We start from the raw sequence: 14,373 nt of genomic DNA on the forward strand, positions 1-14,373 counted from the left end.
TTTAGCTTAGTAAGAAAACGTGAGTGTTCGAAAGTATTGATAACAAAGAAATACATTTTGGGCGGGATGAAGTTTGCCGGGTCAGCTAGTATAAAATAGAAAAACCTGAATATCGAGACAACGCTACGCTTCGCGATAGAAAAAACATTTTTACATGCTGTTTACACCAGTAAAATTGGTTGTATAGATCTTGAAATAAATGTGCAGTCACCTTAATTACTACGTTTCTTCCGTTTTGCGGCAGTAATTTTAGGAAACTGAAACGAAAACGGCAACATCGTTGCTCACAGAGTATCAAACTTACGATCGTAAATTCTCAGAACCATACCCTATTACGGTACACACGGTACCGGCAGATTTAAAAAACCCGGGAATAATAATGGAACCAAGAGTGGAGAGCCCTTGAAATCGACCGCCCGCGTGATGCACAACACGTTGATAAAAGAGCAAAGCTTTTCTCGTTCTTCTTCCGCTGCTCGCTCAATAGGTTTTGTGTCCGATGCTACTAATAGTGGGAGACCTATTTTCTCTGAGTTTTCCCCCTCAGCGGCAAAACGACGCACTGTATTCTCGCACTGGCACTGTTCCTTGTGCGCCATTTGCGATTCGAACGTCGGTCGGTGCTGTTGTTCACTGCGAAATCTCTGTTTGTGCGGTAATCTCATCCATCTCCTCTGCAGGTGTGCGATGTGTGTTGTTTTTCATGTTGGTTTCCAATGGTGTATGGTCTCATGCCTCCAAAACCGGCACTAGTACGTGTACCATGGGTACACAGTAATCGTGGACCAAAATCTAATCCGAACAATTCGAACAGACGCGCGCGTTATGCGGAACATGGGAACACTGGAAGATCGGAGGGAAATTTTAAATCGCAATAAATTGTAATTACTGCTCGTGAAGTGCACTGTTTGGTGGTTGTGGGGGGAGACGGAAAATGAGAGGAATATGTACGCAAAACATAAGAGAAAAAAGAATAAACAGAAATAAAACACAAAACGCGGCGGGCACAGAGAGAGAAATGTTTTTGTGCGTGTTAGGCTTCATCAGGGTGGGGTATTTTGTTCACGATGAGGACGCAACCCAATGCTTTGGGAGCGAAATCGTGCTGCGGATCTATCCAGCCTATCGCAAAATCGGATGCAAAACAGTGGAATTGTAACCAAAGCCATGATTCGACCGTGACGCAGAAGAGAAAGGGAAAACATACATATATGTATTGCTAGAGGTGCCCAGACATCCGGAAGTTTGACATCTACTCGTAATTATGGGGAAAATGAAATTGCAAACCGTTATGCTAAACACAGATTGGAAATCCAGAATGTTCCGTAAGGTTGATACCCTCCGAATATACGGTTTTATTACGAATGCGTATCGAAACATGGAACATTAATCACCTGGAATGTATTTTGGGAACAATATGTTTTCAAAATCGAAAAGAACACTGAGTTGTATGCTATCGTTGATGTAGATTGACATGAAAATGGCGTTTATACCTTTAATCCAAATTACACTAACAATTTATATGCGATACACTTGATGTTATAATTTCGTGAATTGAAATTTCTTTTCCTATTGCTCAATCATTCAAAATGCATATTGTAGATTGACATGAAAATGGCGTTTATACCTTTAATCCAAATTACACTAACAATGTATATGCGATACACTTGATGTTATAATTTCGTGAATTGAAATTTCTTATTCGTATTGCTCAATCATTCAAAATGCACATTTGATACAGGGTGTTTGTATCGTTACTATCATTCTACAGTATAATGGGAACATGATGCGTTACTATTTTCTAACAAGGGGTAATTTCAGGCGATGATTGGAATCGTTGCGTTAAAAGATGAATTTCAGTTTCATCTAAACGTCTATACGAATAAGGGGGTTGAATGGGACCAATATGGCTGCATCACTTGTAAGACAGGCATGACCTATCATATGAATCAATTAAACACATTTTGATAGATGGTATCTTTTTGGATATGTTTTTTTTTTAGTGTTGGAAACGCTCGCGTCATGGCTCTCCGTTTACGCAAACGAAAATTGAACAAGTCCCTTGTTTTCAGGACATGACCGCAGTGTTAACGTAGAACTACGAATTTTTTTTATTTATTTATTCATTTCGTCAATCAAATGTAGACTACATACTAATAACATATGTAATGTTTTCTTATAGACTAATTGTTATTTCCACGACACATGTTTTTAATTTGCTCTCTATTCATTGTGATGTCAATTTTGTCGCAATGACGATTGTATATAAGCATCATGCGATTTACAGGAGCGTCGGTTGCATAATTTGTTCTAGATTCTTTTTTTGGAATAAGCTCCTTGTTCTTAATTGACGTCCTGGTACATAAAAATTCAAGCCAGATAACAATTCCGCTAACTGTACACGTTGTGAAATAAGATCGTTTACAAAGAAAAGCATTGAAAGTTTTCTACGTTCTTTAAGTGTTTGTGTGTTGATGAGCATGCAGCGTGCTTCGTATGAGGGAAGAGAGAATGATGTCCAGTTAAATTTACGAAGTGCATACAAAAGAAATTGTTTTTGGACATATTCTATGCGTTCTTCGTGTGCGACAATATAAGGATTCCATACAATGCTGCAGTATTTCAAAATAGGTCTTACATATGTGGTGTATAATGTTTTTATTGTATATGGGTCCTGGAAGTTATGTGCAAAGCGTTTTATGAAGCTTAACACTCTATTTACTTTGTTTATTACTGAGTTGTAGTGTTTAATAAATGTTAGTCTAGAGCCAAGAATGACGCCTAAATCATTATTAAATTCGCTTGCTTATCATTTAAATTCTAATTCTAAATTCTAAAATATCAACTTCTAGTAGAATGTTTCGATGGCCCAGAAAAGGCCGTAGCATTTGTGTAGCATTTATCCGAATACCATTCACCAGAAACATGTTCAGCCGAATGACATTCACCCGAGTATAACGAATACCCGAATGCAACATTTACCCGATTGAAGGAGGGAAAATTACGACAAATCAGTTTCTGGGTTTTGTCGAATCTCCTGATAATAAAAAAGAATAAATCAGTACAACAAGAAAAAGAGGGGGTCTCCGTAGCCACATTGGTTGCGCGTTCGCTTAGTAAGCGATCGATCGTGAGTTCAAAACTCAGGGCCCTCATTGACCATCTTTGTGTTGTTACAGAATAGCTACGTCCACGCAACAATCATCAGCGATGGAGGTCGATCCACGGTCGAAATAAGATCGATTCATCCATACAACTGCTCTGCTCTGCCAGACACATCGGGCTACTGTTCTATAAATAACTCAACAATGATCAAACAACTGTCTCCGCTGTCCGGTGGTCCAACTGGATAATGGAAGAACAGAAAGAACACCCTTACGCCTAAATGGCTACTGTGTGAATGTACCATATGTAATGGTATAGAAGGAATACTGGCGAATGGCAACTGTGTAATGTGCTAATTATAGATATGATAACCATGTGACATGTACACGATTAAAATTCGGCTCTGTTCCAGCTAAAATGCTAATGAGCCTTAAAATAAATAAATGGGATAAAAAAAAAAACAAGAAAAAGCAACAAAAAAACGCAGTAACATGAAAAATTATTATGAGGTAATTTGAATAATTTTTAGAAATTGTTGTAGGCACAATTAACATGTCGTCTTTTTTCTTTTCCGTATTGCTCTAAGGCTAAGAGATCAAAGACGTTAAGAGATCAAAATTATTAAATGACACGTTTTTTTTCGAAAATGAAGCAGGAATTTCAACATTAAAAATATAGAGCAGAAAAGGCCTTGAAAATGTAAAAAGAATTGGTAAAAAAAATAGTATTTACGTATTAACGTCAGTTTTTATTATGTACTAGCTGGCCCGCTAGAACTCGTCTCGCTTGAATTTTATTTTTTTGATATGAATACCTTCAAACATTCACGTCTTATTACTAAGCGAACGTTCGTGGGTTCAATCGTAGAACTCTTTATTGAATGATTACCCTTTAATCCTTTACAATTTCCTTTCTCTATAAATTTCCTAGTACTTCTATCACACTCATCATTATAATATAAAATTATTTTCAGACACAATTCTCGTTCAAGATTCTTCAATCACTTGCAAATAATATGTTTCTCCGTTACATGGAATTCATGTTTGATACAGAAAACATAATAAAATAAAGATAGCTCAAATCGGACAATTCCTTCCTCGAGTTTTGCGCTTATCATTATCATTCGACGATCCATTTTCATTTATATACATATATTGAAGATATAGGAGTGCGTTTGATCACCCGAAATCCATTTCCACTTTCAAACATATCATTTTCGCAAACGCAAACATCGAAAGACAACGCTTTGAACGCACGAATGGGAATTTAATTTGTTTAAATTTTTCTATTTCCTTCACAATCTTCCGAAAATTTTCAATTATCATGTTTGGTTAGGCTGACCAAATAGTAACCCATTTTTTAATAATTTTATTGAGTGAATGAAATCGAGAATAGAATTAAACATTCCATGCCAAACCGATATAGTGGTGTTAGATTTTGTTGAAATTTGTGGTTTCGTTCCTTATCCCAAAATATTACATCCGGATTCTTTGGAAAAACAGGGAAAAAATTGATTTCTCGGATCACCCTTATTAAAAAAATAAAAAATGCGGGTCTAATATTTTGCGAGAAGGAAGAAAACTATCAATTTAACGAAGATCTGAGAACCACCTGATCTGAGAATGGCTGTATACGTACCTTATTTTTTCTCTACCATGAAAAAATATTTAGATAATTATGGTTTTTGGAAATTTTCTCATACTTTTTGTCACAATCCGGATACAAATTCTATTTGACAATTAATTATAATAAATGTCCACATCATGGAAAAAATCATTCCAACTGATGCGGTACTACCAGACACGCATAAAATATAATAAGTAAGCTAAGCTACACTTTTCAATGCACTCCAGCACAGTATCGCAGTATATACAGTATCGTAAAATTAAACTAAAATTATTCACAGTTTAAATAGATTTCGTTTATTGTATTTCATCCCAAACAACTAAACTTTTAAGACCACTTTGCTCCTCGCATGTGAAAAATACTTCTTTCCTTTTATGTTGAAGGATTCAATTTTTTTATAAATCGTTTATTCTTACAGGTTCAGTTACATAAATTTGATGAAACCAAATTCTACATCTATTTTTAATTCTAAAGTATATCTAAAATTTGCTTATTCTACGGTCAATAGAATAGGTAACCGATTAAACGCGGACGACTCGAGGTTAGTAGGGTGATATATTTTTATCATAGAGAGGAGGGGACATAAGGATTTGGAGTATTTTGATAATTACACACGGGAATCGATAGTTTTAAGGGAAAAATAGATTTGCTATAAGCGAGCCAACACATCCCGCACCGGCACAATGGGTTGTTTCCCTCGAATCCGATGAGAGTTTTCTAAATTCTATCTGGATACACCTTGCACGACCAAACAACATGCTCTATGCCGTGATGACCTTGTCCACAAATGCAGAGATTGTTGCTGGCAAAATTGATACGAAAAAACAGCGCGTCTAGCGAACAGTGATTGGATATAAGTGGAGAGAATTTGCCTACCCCATACTGAAGTACAGACTTTTGAACCATGGTTTGAGACTAACCTTGGGGATAATCGAGTTGAAAACGATTTGACGCCGATAAGAATTTTAATACAATCATCAAAATTAACGACAATATCAGTGGCAGATACATTGTCTCTTTCAACAAGACGAATAAATGACTGAAATGTCACCAACTGATGCGAGGAGCGAAACCATAGTGTTAAGCATGGGTTTACAGTTAAACCTCGTAGTACAACAGGATACTTTTCCTGTGAACGAAAATAAGAGCTCAATTCTTCAGAAATACTAAGAATCCTCTCGATAGAAGGTCGAAGAGAAAGGAATCGTATGTTACTCTGCTCAAGCAATTTAGCATCATGGTCATTGACGGAATCACAAAAACTCTTCAATTTTTCTACACGAATCGTGTAAATATAAATTTTTACAACGGAGCTTTCAATATTGCATGTTGAAGACAGTGAAATCTCTGCGAATATAACAATGTAATTCCTAATTCATTCATCAGATGTTCGAATAAAATGATTGAAAATAATTATAGTGGAATAGTATAAAATATAAAATTTTTCTGTGTACTCAAAATACGGTACAAATTGATAAAAAAAACGGGCCAGTCAAAATCGGGTACGTTTGGCCTATGTTTGGTTGAAATATGAGTTTCATTTGTATGTGAACATACCCGGCCTTCCAGAGGAGGGAGGGATGTTAAACCACCATAGAAACATTTCTTGTACTGTAAAATCCTCACATTCATTCTTGAGTTATGCAAAAAAAAATGTGTTTTGTTTGTATGGTAACCCTTCCTTCCAGAGAGAATTTTTCGTACCTAAAAACCCTCACATGAGAATTTTGGCTCCATTTCCTTGATTAGTTCTCGAGTTATGCAGAAATTTTATGTTTCATTGTTTCATTTGAATGGCAGCCCTCACTTAGAGAGGGGGGAGGGGTTAGAGTTTCTAACCACCATAGAAACATTCATTGCCCCCTAAAACCTCCACTTGCCTAATTTTGTTTCATTTGCTTGATTGATTCACGAGTAATGCAGAAATTTATGTTTCATTTGTATGGTAGCCCCCACCTTATGCCCTCTATAAGTGGAGTGTCTAACCACCATAGAAATATTTATTGCACCCTAAAACCTCCATTCGCCTAATTTGGTTTCATTTGCTTGATTAATTTTTGAGTAATGCAGAAATTTGCGTTTCATTTGCCATATAAATGAAACACAAATTTCTGCGAGAATTAATCAAGCAAAATGAAACGAAATTTGGCATGTGGAGGTTTTAGTATGCAATAAAAGATTCTATAGTGGTTAGATTCTCCCCCCTCTCTTAGGGGGAGGCTGCCATACAAATGAAACACACATTTCTGCATAACTCGAAAACTAATCAAGCAAATGGAGCCAACATTGACATGTGGAGATTTTAGGGGATATGAAACGTTTCTATGGTGAATAGACACTCCTCACCCCTCTCTAAAGGGGGCTGCCATACAAATGAAGCATAAATTTCTGCATAACTCAAGAACTATTCAAGCAAATAGAGCCAAATTTAGCATATGAAGGTTTTAGGAAGCAAGAAACGTTTCTATGGTAAATAGACACTCCCCTCTTATGACAGCCCTCTATAAGAGGCCTGTCATAAGAATGAAACACAAATTTCTGCATAACTCAAGAACTAATCAAACAAACAGAACAAAATTTGGCATGTAGAGGTTTTAGGAGGCAATAAATGTTTCTAAGGTGGTTTGACACTCCTCCCCCTCTCTACGCATTACTCGAGAATCGAATTTTACGTACGAGAATTTTTCCTACGATGGTATGCCACCCCTCCCTCCTCTGGAATGGGGAGGGGGTCCCTTAAAAGTAATACACATATTTCAACCAAACATATTCCAACCAAACATGACAATTGAAAATTTTAGGAAAACTGAAGGAAAATTCAATTCGCATATTTTCTACAATTACATATTGACAAACGTTTCTAGTCCATTTGATGATCATATTGATCTTCGTTCAAAAATGGAAATGGAATTTAATGTGATACAACGCACTTTTATATCGTCTTCTATCGATATAAATAAAAATGGATCGCCGAATGTGTTGATAAGAGCAAAACTCGAGATAGGAATTATCCGATTTAAGTCTGTCTTTATTCTATCATATTTTTTGTATCAAACAATTTTTTTTCATGTAACGGAGAAACATGTTATTTATTATTATTATTAATCTTCGACCTAGTCGCACAGATCTTAAACTTAAACTACGTTCATTATTCGGTTTTTAAAATCATTTTTAGCCATATTAAAGTCGAAACTGCTACTAACATTGTTGAACGCCCTTAGGCAGCTGCTGAATGGGCTGTTGAACCCATAACTTGTTCTATGTCTAGGAACGTTAATTAAAGGCAATTGTCTAAGTTGACGTTGAGGAACGTAAAACGAAACTTTTTCAAGTAGGTCTGGACAATCGATGTTGTTTTTCAAAAGGTTGAATATGAACAGCCGTTGTGTCTGGGTTCTTCGTGCTGATAGTAACTGAAGGTCTATAAGTTGGCAGCGAGCCGCATAATCAGGGAGATTAGCCGGGTCGTTCCAGGGAAGGTTACGGAGGGCGAAGCGCACGAATTGCCTCTGTACACGTTCAATGCTGATCACTTGAGCAACGTGATAGGGTGACCAGATCGGCGAGGCATATTCCAGGGTACTGCGCACTAACGTACAGAAAAGCGCTTTCAGGGCATAGATGTCGGTAAACTGCGATGCGTTTCGGCGGATGAATCCGAGAACAGAAAACGCTTTGGCTGTTATGGTGGCGATATGTTCGTTGAACGTCAGCTTGGAGTCACTGACAACGCCCAGATCGCGGATGGACTGAACACGTTCTAGAGGAGTTGTGTTAATTGAGTAGACGTGATTGATCGGTGACATACCACGGGTGAACGTGATTACCTTGCATTTAGTGATGTTCAAATGCATACCTGCAAGTGGTTGAAAAATCTTGAACGAGAACTGTGTCTGAAAATTTAATAAATTTTGGACGGGACGAAGTTTGCCGGGTCAGCTAGTATTAAATAAAAACCGCAAAAACTAATTCAACCTAATATAAATCCCTTTAAGGCAACGTAGAAAACAACAGACACCCCTACCGCATGCACCAACGCGCAACTTTTGGGGTCTTCAGTTAAAAGGGTTCTTCTTTCGTTTACGTCCATTAGACTTAAACCTTCGATTACTACAAAAACGTAAAGTTAAATACGATCGACAGCACAATACGATTGCCAGCGGAAGGTGCACGCCAGCAGACAGCGCGGGGTACATAACGGAGGTGGTGTAGCACGAGATCCATGCGAGCGGTTTTGAATACCAGCTTTACTTTCTGTAGCTTGGTACACACGTTAAGTTAGTACCCCGAGTTGGATGATCGACCTTCGCGAGACGCGACCATGAGGAAGAGCATTTTCGCTCATTCCATGCGCCAAAACATTGTAACTTAAATGGTTTATATGGGAGAGCGGGTTAGCAGCGAGACGATAAGATAATCCACAAAGTAGGGGCGATTAAGTGCATGAGCATACACATACAAGGTGATTTGGACTGATAATTTATTCTCATCCATTGAAGAGTCTTCTAGTCACCACTGTGTTAAGAGATAAACTATCAGCAAAAAAGAATTGGAGATGCCGGGGATCGAACCCGGGACCTTTCACATGCAAAGCGAACGCTCTACCACTGAGCTACATCCCCTACTGCTATTGGAGAGATTGTTCCCACCATAAAAGATAAGTCGAATGAAGACTTGCATAGATGGCGTAATTCACAACATGAACGAAAATTGTTGTTTCAATCTCACTCAAATTGATACGGAATGTTAACGCACCATGTGCATGAAATTGAAAAATGAACATATTTATCGAAAGGTGTTTTAAACCATAGGTCAGGATTCAATAAAATTACACTCGCTTTTTGTATGCATTTCCGAAAAGCTTGACTGTATCCACCAAACCACCATAGACTATCAAAGTATTGTCAATTCCCTTGATTCATCTTCAGCAGCACAGTGTGTCAATTAGGTTTCGGGAGTGTCGGTAGTGAATATTAATATTTTAAAATGATATTTCGTTGGTTTTGAAGAAGTGTTGAAAATTTGCTTTCTCGAAAATAAAATACTTTGGAGTGAAACTCATACATTGCACACCAAAACATACCAAACACTCTTCATAAATAAATCACCAGCCGAGAAAACATTTTCCTTGTCTAGAAATTTCATCCTGTATTTCGTATGGAAAACACATCACATTCCACGAAGAACGGATTTTGAACAAAAGCAGCTTCTTCTTGTGACAGTTCGATGAAAAAATATTGAAATTATTACATCCAGAGCGGTCATATTAGCAATAATTTCCGATTCAAGATCCGAATTTATTCATGAATCGGTTTCCTTGCCTTGTAGCTTCGAGCGTATTCAAATGTTATAAAAAATATTTTATGTCAGTCTTCATCACTCAAATTGGCAGAAAAATCGTTTTTCCCTTAAGCTTCCAAAACATTTCGATCTCGTCTTTGAATTTGAAAAACATATTCAACACGTTGAGCCCAGCGACGTTGAGTTTTTGGGAGCAAAGTGCTGACTGCCTGGGACTGACAGTTACAAAATAATTAAATAAAATATATATGGTTTGTTTTCGGATGTTTTACAAAATGTGACAACTTTCTAGTCGAACTGCTGTCTATTTTCTTTTTATACAATAACTATTCTTGGGAACTGGGACCGACACTGATATTGTGTATACACTCTTGATGGGTGCTAAATGGAAAGCGTAGCAAGAAAAAATCGGGGCTTAACGTGTTAATGGGGTATTCTAGTGTAGTGACTCGAATTTTGGACGTTTCTCCGAGCTCCGTAAAAAGAAAAGAAAGAATATTATTACTATCCATTATATCGTTATTTGTTCATCTATCTTTTAACAAAAAAACAAAAATTGTACGGAGAAAAAAAAATATTCAGAACGAAAATAGTTACGAGCTGATGAAGTGAGAGGGTTAAAAAAAGTAGTGCCATGGCGTACACGATTCCAGCCCTCCTGATTATCTGAAACAAAAATATCGAACAGATTCTGAAGCAGTAAAGATGCCGCTATGAACCTCGGACAAATCAAAAACATCTTTTTTAATAAAATGGCGGCCGTTTGAAAGACAAAATACGGTTTAAAACGTTTTTTCTTACGTTTCCCGATTTTTTTAAAATATTATTTTTTAGAGATTCATGCGATAGAGAGATGCCTGTAGATTGTATCCATATAAATTCGACACAAATCGGTTCAGTAGAACTTGAGATATCGTGTACGCCGGTTTGGAAAAAAAAACTAGTTTCGAGAAAAATGCGTTTGAAGTTCATTGTTATGGCCGTACCAGGTTAGATACCGCAGAGCCACCAAAATGGCTCTAACTCGGTAAATAATAGCATTTTCGATAAGTCCTTTCTAGGGTATATTCTTAAAAGACTAAACTACAGAAATATGAAGAAAAAAAAATTTGTTTTTTCAAATTTCTAGGCTAGAATACTCCTTAAGCAGGAGGATAGTGAGTCACTATCCTGCAGCCGGCCGGATAGTTACCGGATATCCGTTTCATCTCTAGTTTTGCATTTTGCAGGCCGAATAAAGTTGTATGATAATCATTTACTTCGAATGATAAACGGTGTACGAGCGATGTTTGTTATTTAATGACCCAATAACTTACTTTCAATTGTACAAAACTGCTTTGAAAGCGACTATTGAACCACGTTAATCTATGGATATGGTTACCTGCTTGAAATTACATCTCAGTCATAATTGATCAGTGGTTGATGCATGTCATAGGCTGGGAGCAAAAGTCCCACACATTTTGTGGGACTTGGGACACCCTGAACAACTTTAGTTTCTATTTTTTGTTGCAAATATGTTGCAACAAAGCAAATTTGTTGAACAGACGTTGAAAGATTTTTGCTTCTGAATGCATTCTCAGAATATGCACAATGCAAACATGGTGGCAGAACTCAGAACTCATAACGCTCAGAGGCAAAAGCAAAGGATAAATATTTACTTAATGCGTATAAAAATAATTTCGTTTTCAATTAAATTCTAGAAGGTGTTCGTAGCCAAATGTGTTACCTGTTCACTTACTAAGCGAACGATCGTGAGTTCCATCGCATTTGCAAACGCAATCGCCTTCTTTTTACCGTTCCGAATCATATTTCGGACGCTTGAGGCATATGAGGCAGAAAACAGATCTCAACTTTATGCACAGATATTATTTGGTAGATATTTTTAATGAATTAGTATATACTTTTAAGCTTTCTACTTTGGTACCTATTTGAGTAAAAACATAAGAAAATCATCGAATAAAATGCTTTTCAAATGAAGCGAATAAAAATCAAACTTCGGACACTAAATCAATTTTCGGATAGATTGAATTCAAATTTCGGACACTTTATTTTGTAATTTTTTGAACGAAAATTACATTACACTTGATTATATTTTATAGTCAACTGCGAAACACTTACCAAGCAATCACAGTAAACTGTTAACGATGATGAGAACTGACGAAACACGGGAGAAATTTGAATATTTATGAACGGGTAAATTCTACGTGCTCACGCTAAACAAACGTCAAACACAGACGATAATGAGTAGTGCTGTTGAATTTTTTCTACTATGTAATAATTCAAATGTAATTCTCAAATGAATTGATAGAGATACCAAGGAATTACTCTAAAGAAGCAATTGTGATATTAATTTTATAGTTATATCATCAGTGTATGAAGCATTTCAAGATATTAGAACAAAGTGTCCGAAATATGATGTTGTCCGAAATATGATTCAGAACGGTACAATGTAGACGGTCTTCTAGAGTAGCCGTTTAGGTTATATTCGAAACCCTTTTAATACAACAAAACGGAGAAGAAGAATATAATGCAGTTCAGCGATCAGTCAACTTTCACCTACGAAGGTATTTTTCGACGCGAAGTGTGATTTTGATCTTTATTATTTTTTTGTTTCCCCAAACCCGTGGAGTTTTCATAAAACTATACGACGAATCGCGAACCTTTTAAGTTTCGTAGTACTTCTACCAAATTCGTCATTTTTATATCAAATTATTTTCAGACACAATTCTCGTTCAAGATTTTTCAATCACTTGCAGATAACATGTTTCTCCGTTCCATGGAATACATGCTTGATACAGAAAATATAATAAAATGAAGACATCTCAAATCGGTCGATTCCTTCCTCGGGTTTCGCGCTTAATAAACCATTTGTTCCGTTTTTACTCATATAGTTAAAAGATACAGGAGTGCGTTTTTTTACCCTGAAAATTCATTTCTACTTTCGCACAATGATCAATTTCGTTAGCGCAAACTTCAAATGGACAAACAACGCTTATCACGACGTAATTGCGAAACATGTGGGAATTCAATTTTCCGAATTTTCGCATTTTCCTTCAGAGTTTTCCGAAATTTTTCAATGGACATGTTTGGCTGGAATATGTTTGGTTGAAATATGTGTAATATTTTTATGGGACCCTCCTCCACCTTCCAGAGGTAGAAGGAGTGCCATCATTGAAACATTCCTCATATTGAAAAAAACCCTCACATGCCAAATTTGGTTCCATTCGCTTGATTAGTTCTCGACGTTCATATGACCGTTTCGTGCTCTCTAAAACCTCCACAGGACCTCCGAATTTCGGACCTTTTTTGAACTCCAAAAAAATAAAACAAAGAATATATTTACTATCCATTTCCCTTTATTCCGCGCGGCGAATGAGGTGAGATGGCTTAAATCATTGCATTCCCGTAGGCGAATGGCGTGACTATAGTTTGTCACTAGGAGGGATTTGAAGTCGTGTCCTCATATGTTATCGACACGGGTATTAAAAACAGTTGAAAAGTAAGGTAGCTTCCACAATGAAGCATGAAACTTTGCTATCTCACGTCACTCGTCGCGTGGAATAAGGGGGATTGTATCATTGTTTGTTTATCTATCCTTTAACAACAAAACAAAAATTTAACGGAAAAAATATTCATGATTAGAATAGTTACAAGTTAAAAGCATTCAAAAAAAAGTTGGTGTACTCGATTCCAGCCCTTCTGGTTATCTGATACAAAAAAAAACGAACAGATTCTCAATCAGTAGAGATGCAAAATGGGGGCCGTTTGAAGAAAAAAATGCTATTCAAAAGTATTTTTCGACGTTTCTCGATTTTTTTTTGATAGTGAAGTTGAAAAATTATGATTTTTTATTGGTTCGTGCGATAGAGAGATGCATACAGGTTGTAATCATGGAAGCGAATTGGCGTAGTGGTAACATCCATACCTTTCACACTAAAGATCACGAGTTCAATTCTCACTCCCGACATTCTTCCGAAATGGAAGGTAAAAGTGACGAACCAGCCAAAAAGTGTTGAAAGTCACTATAATACAGAAAAAAAAATTGCATTCATATAATTTCGACACAAATCGGTTCAGTAGAACTTGAGATATCATGTACGCCAGTTTGAAAAATTAGTTTCGAGGAAACGCGTTTGAAGTTAATTGTTATGGATTAGATTACCGCATCATGGCATCAGTAAAATGGCTATAACTAATTAAATTATGGGACTTCCGGAAGAGACATTTCTAGGTATTATTCTTGAATGCATAAATTTCGAAAATATGAAGAAAAAATGTTTGATTTTCAAATTTCTAGACTAGATTTTTGCCTTATGGCGAGTTTACATTAGGGAGATCTAT

At 36.6% G+C, this 14,373-nt stretch overlaps 1 non-coding gene across 1 annotated transcript; it reads right to left on the reverse strand.

The window, feature by feature from the left end:
* Nucleotides 1-9,281: 9,281 nt before the first annotated feature.
* Trnaa-ugc (transfer RNA alanine (anticodon UGC)) lies at nucleotides 9,282-9,353 on the reverse strand. Its single transcript has one exon. It is a non-coding gene; the product is annotated as a tRNA-Ala (tRNA).
* Nucleotides 9,354-14,373: the final 5,020 nt, after the last annotated feature.

Source organism: Toxorhynchites rutilus, chromosome 2, assembly GCF_029784135.1.
Source record: "Toxorhynchites rutilus septentrionalis strain SRP chromosome 2, ASM2978413v1, whole genome shotgun sequence".
NCBI lineage: Eukaryota > Metazoa > Arthropoda > Insecta > Diptera > Culicidae > Toxorhynchites > Toxorhynchites rutilus.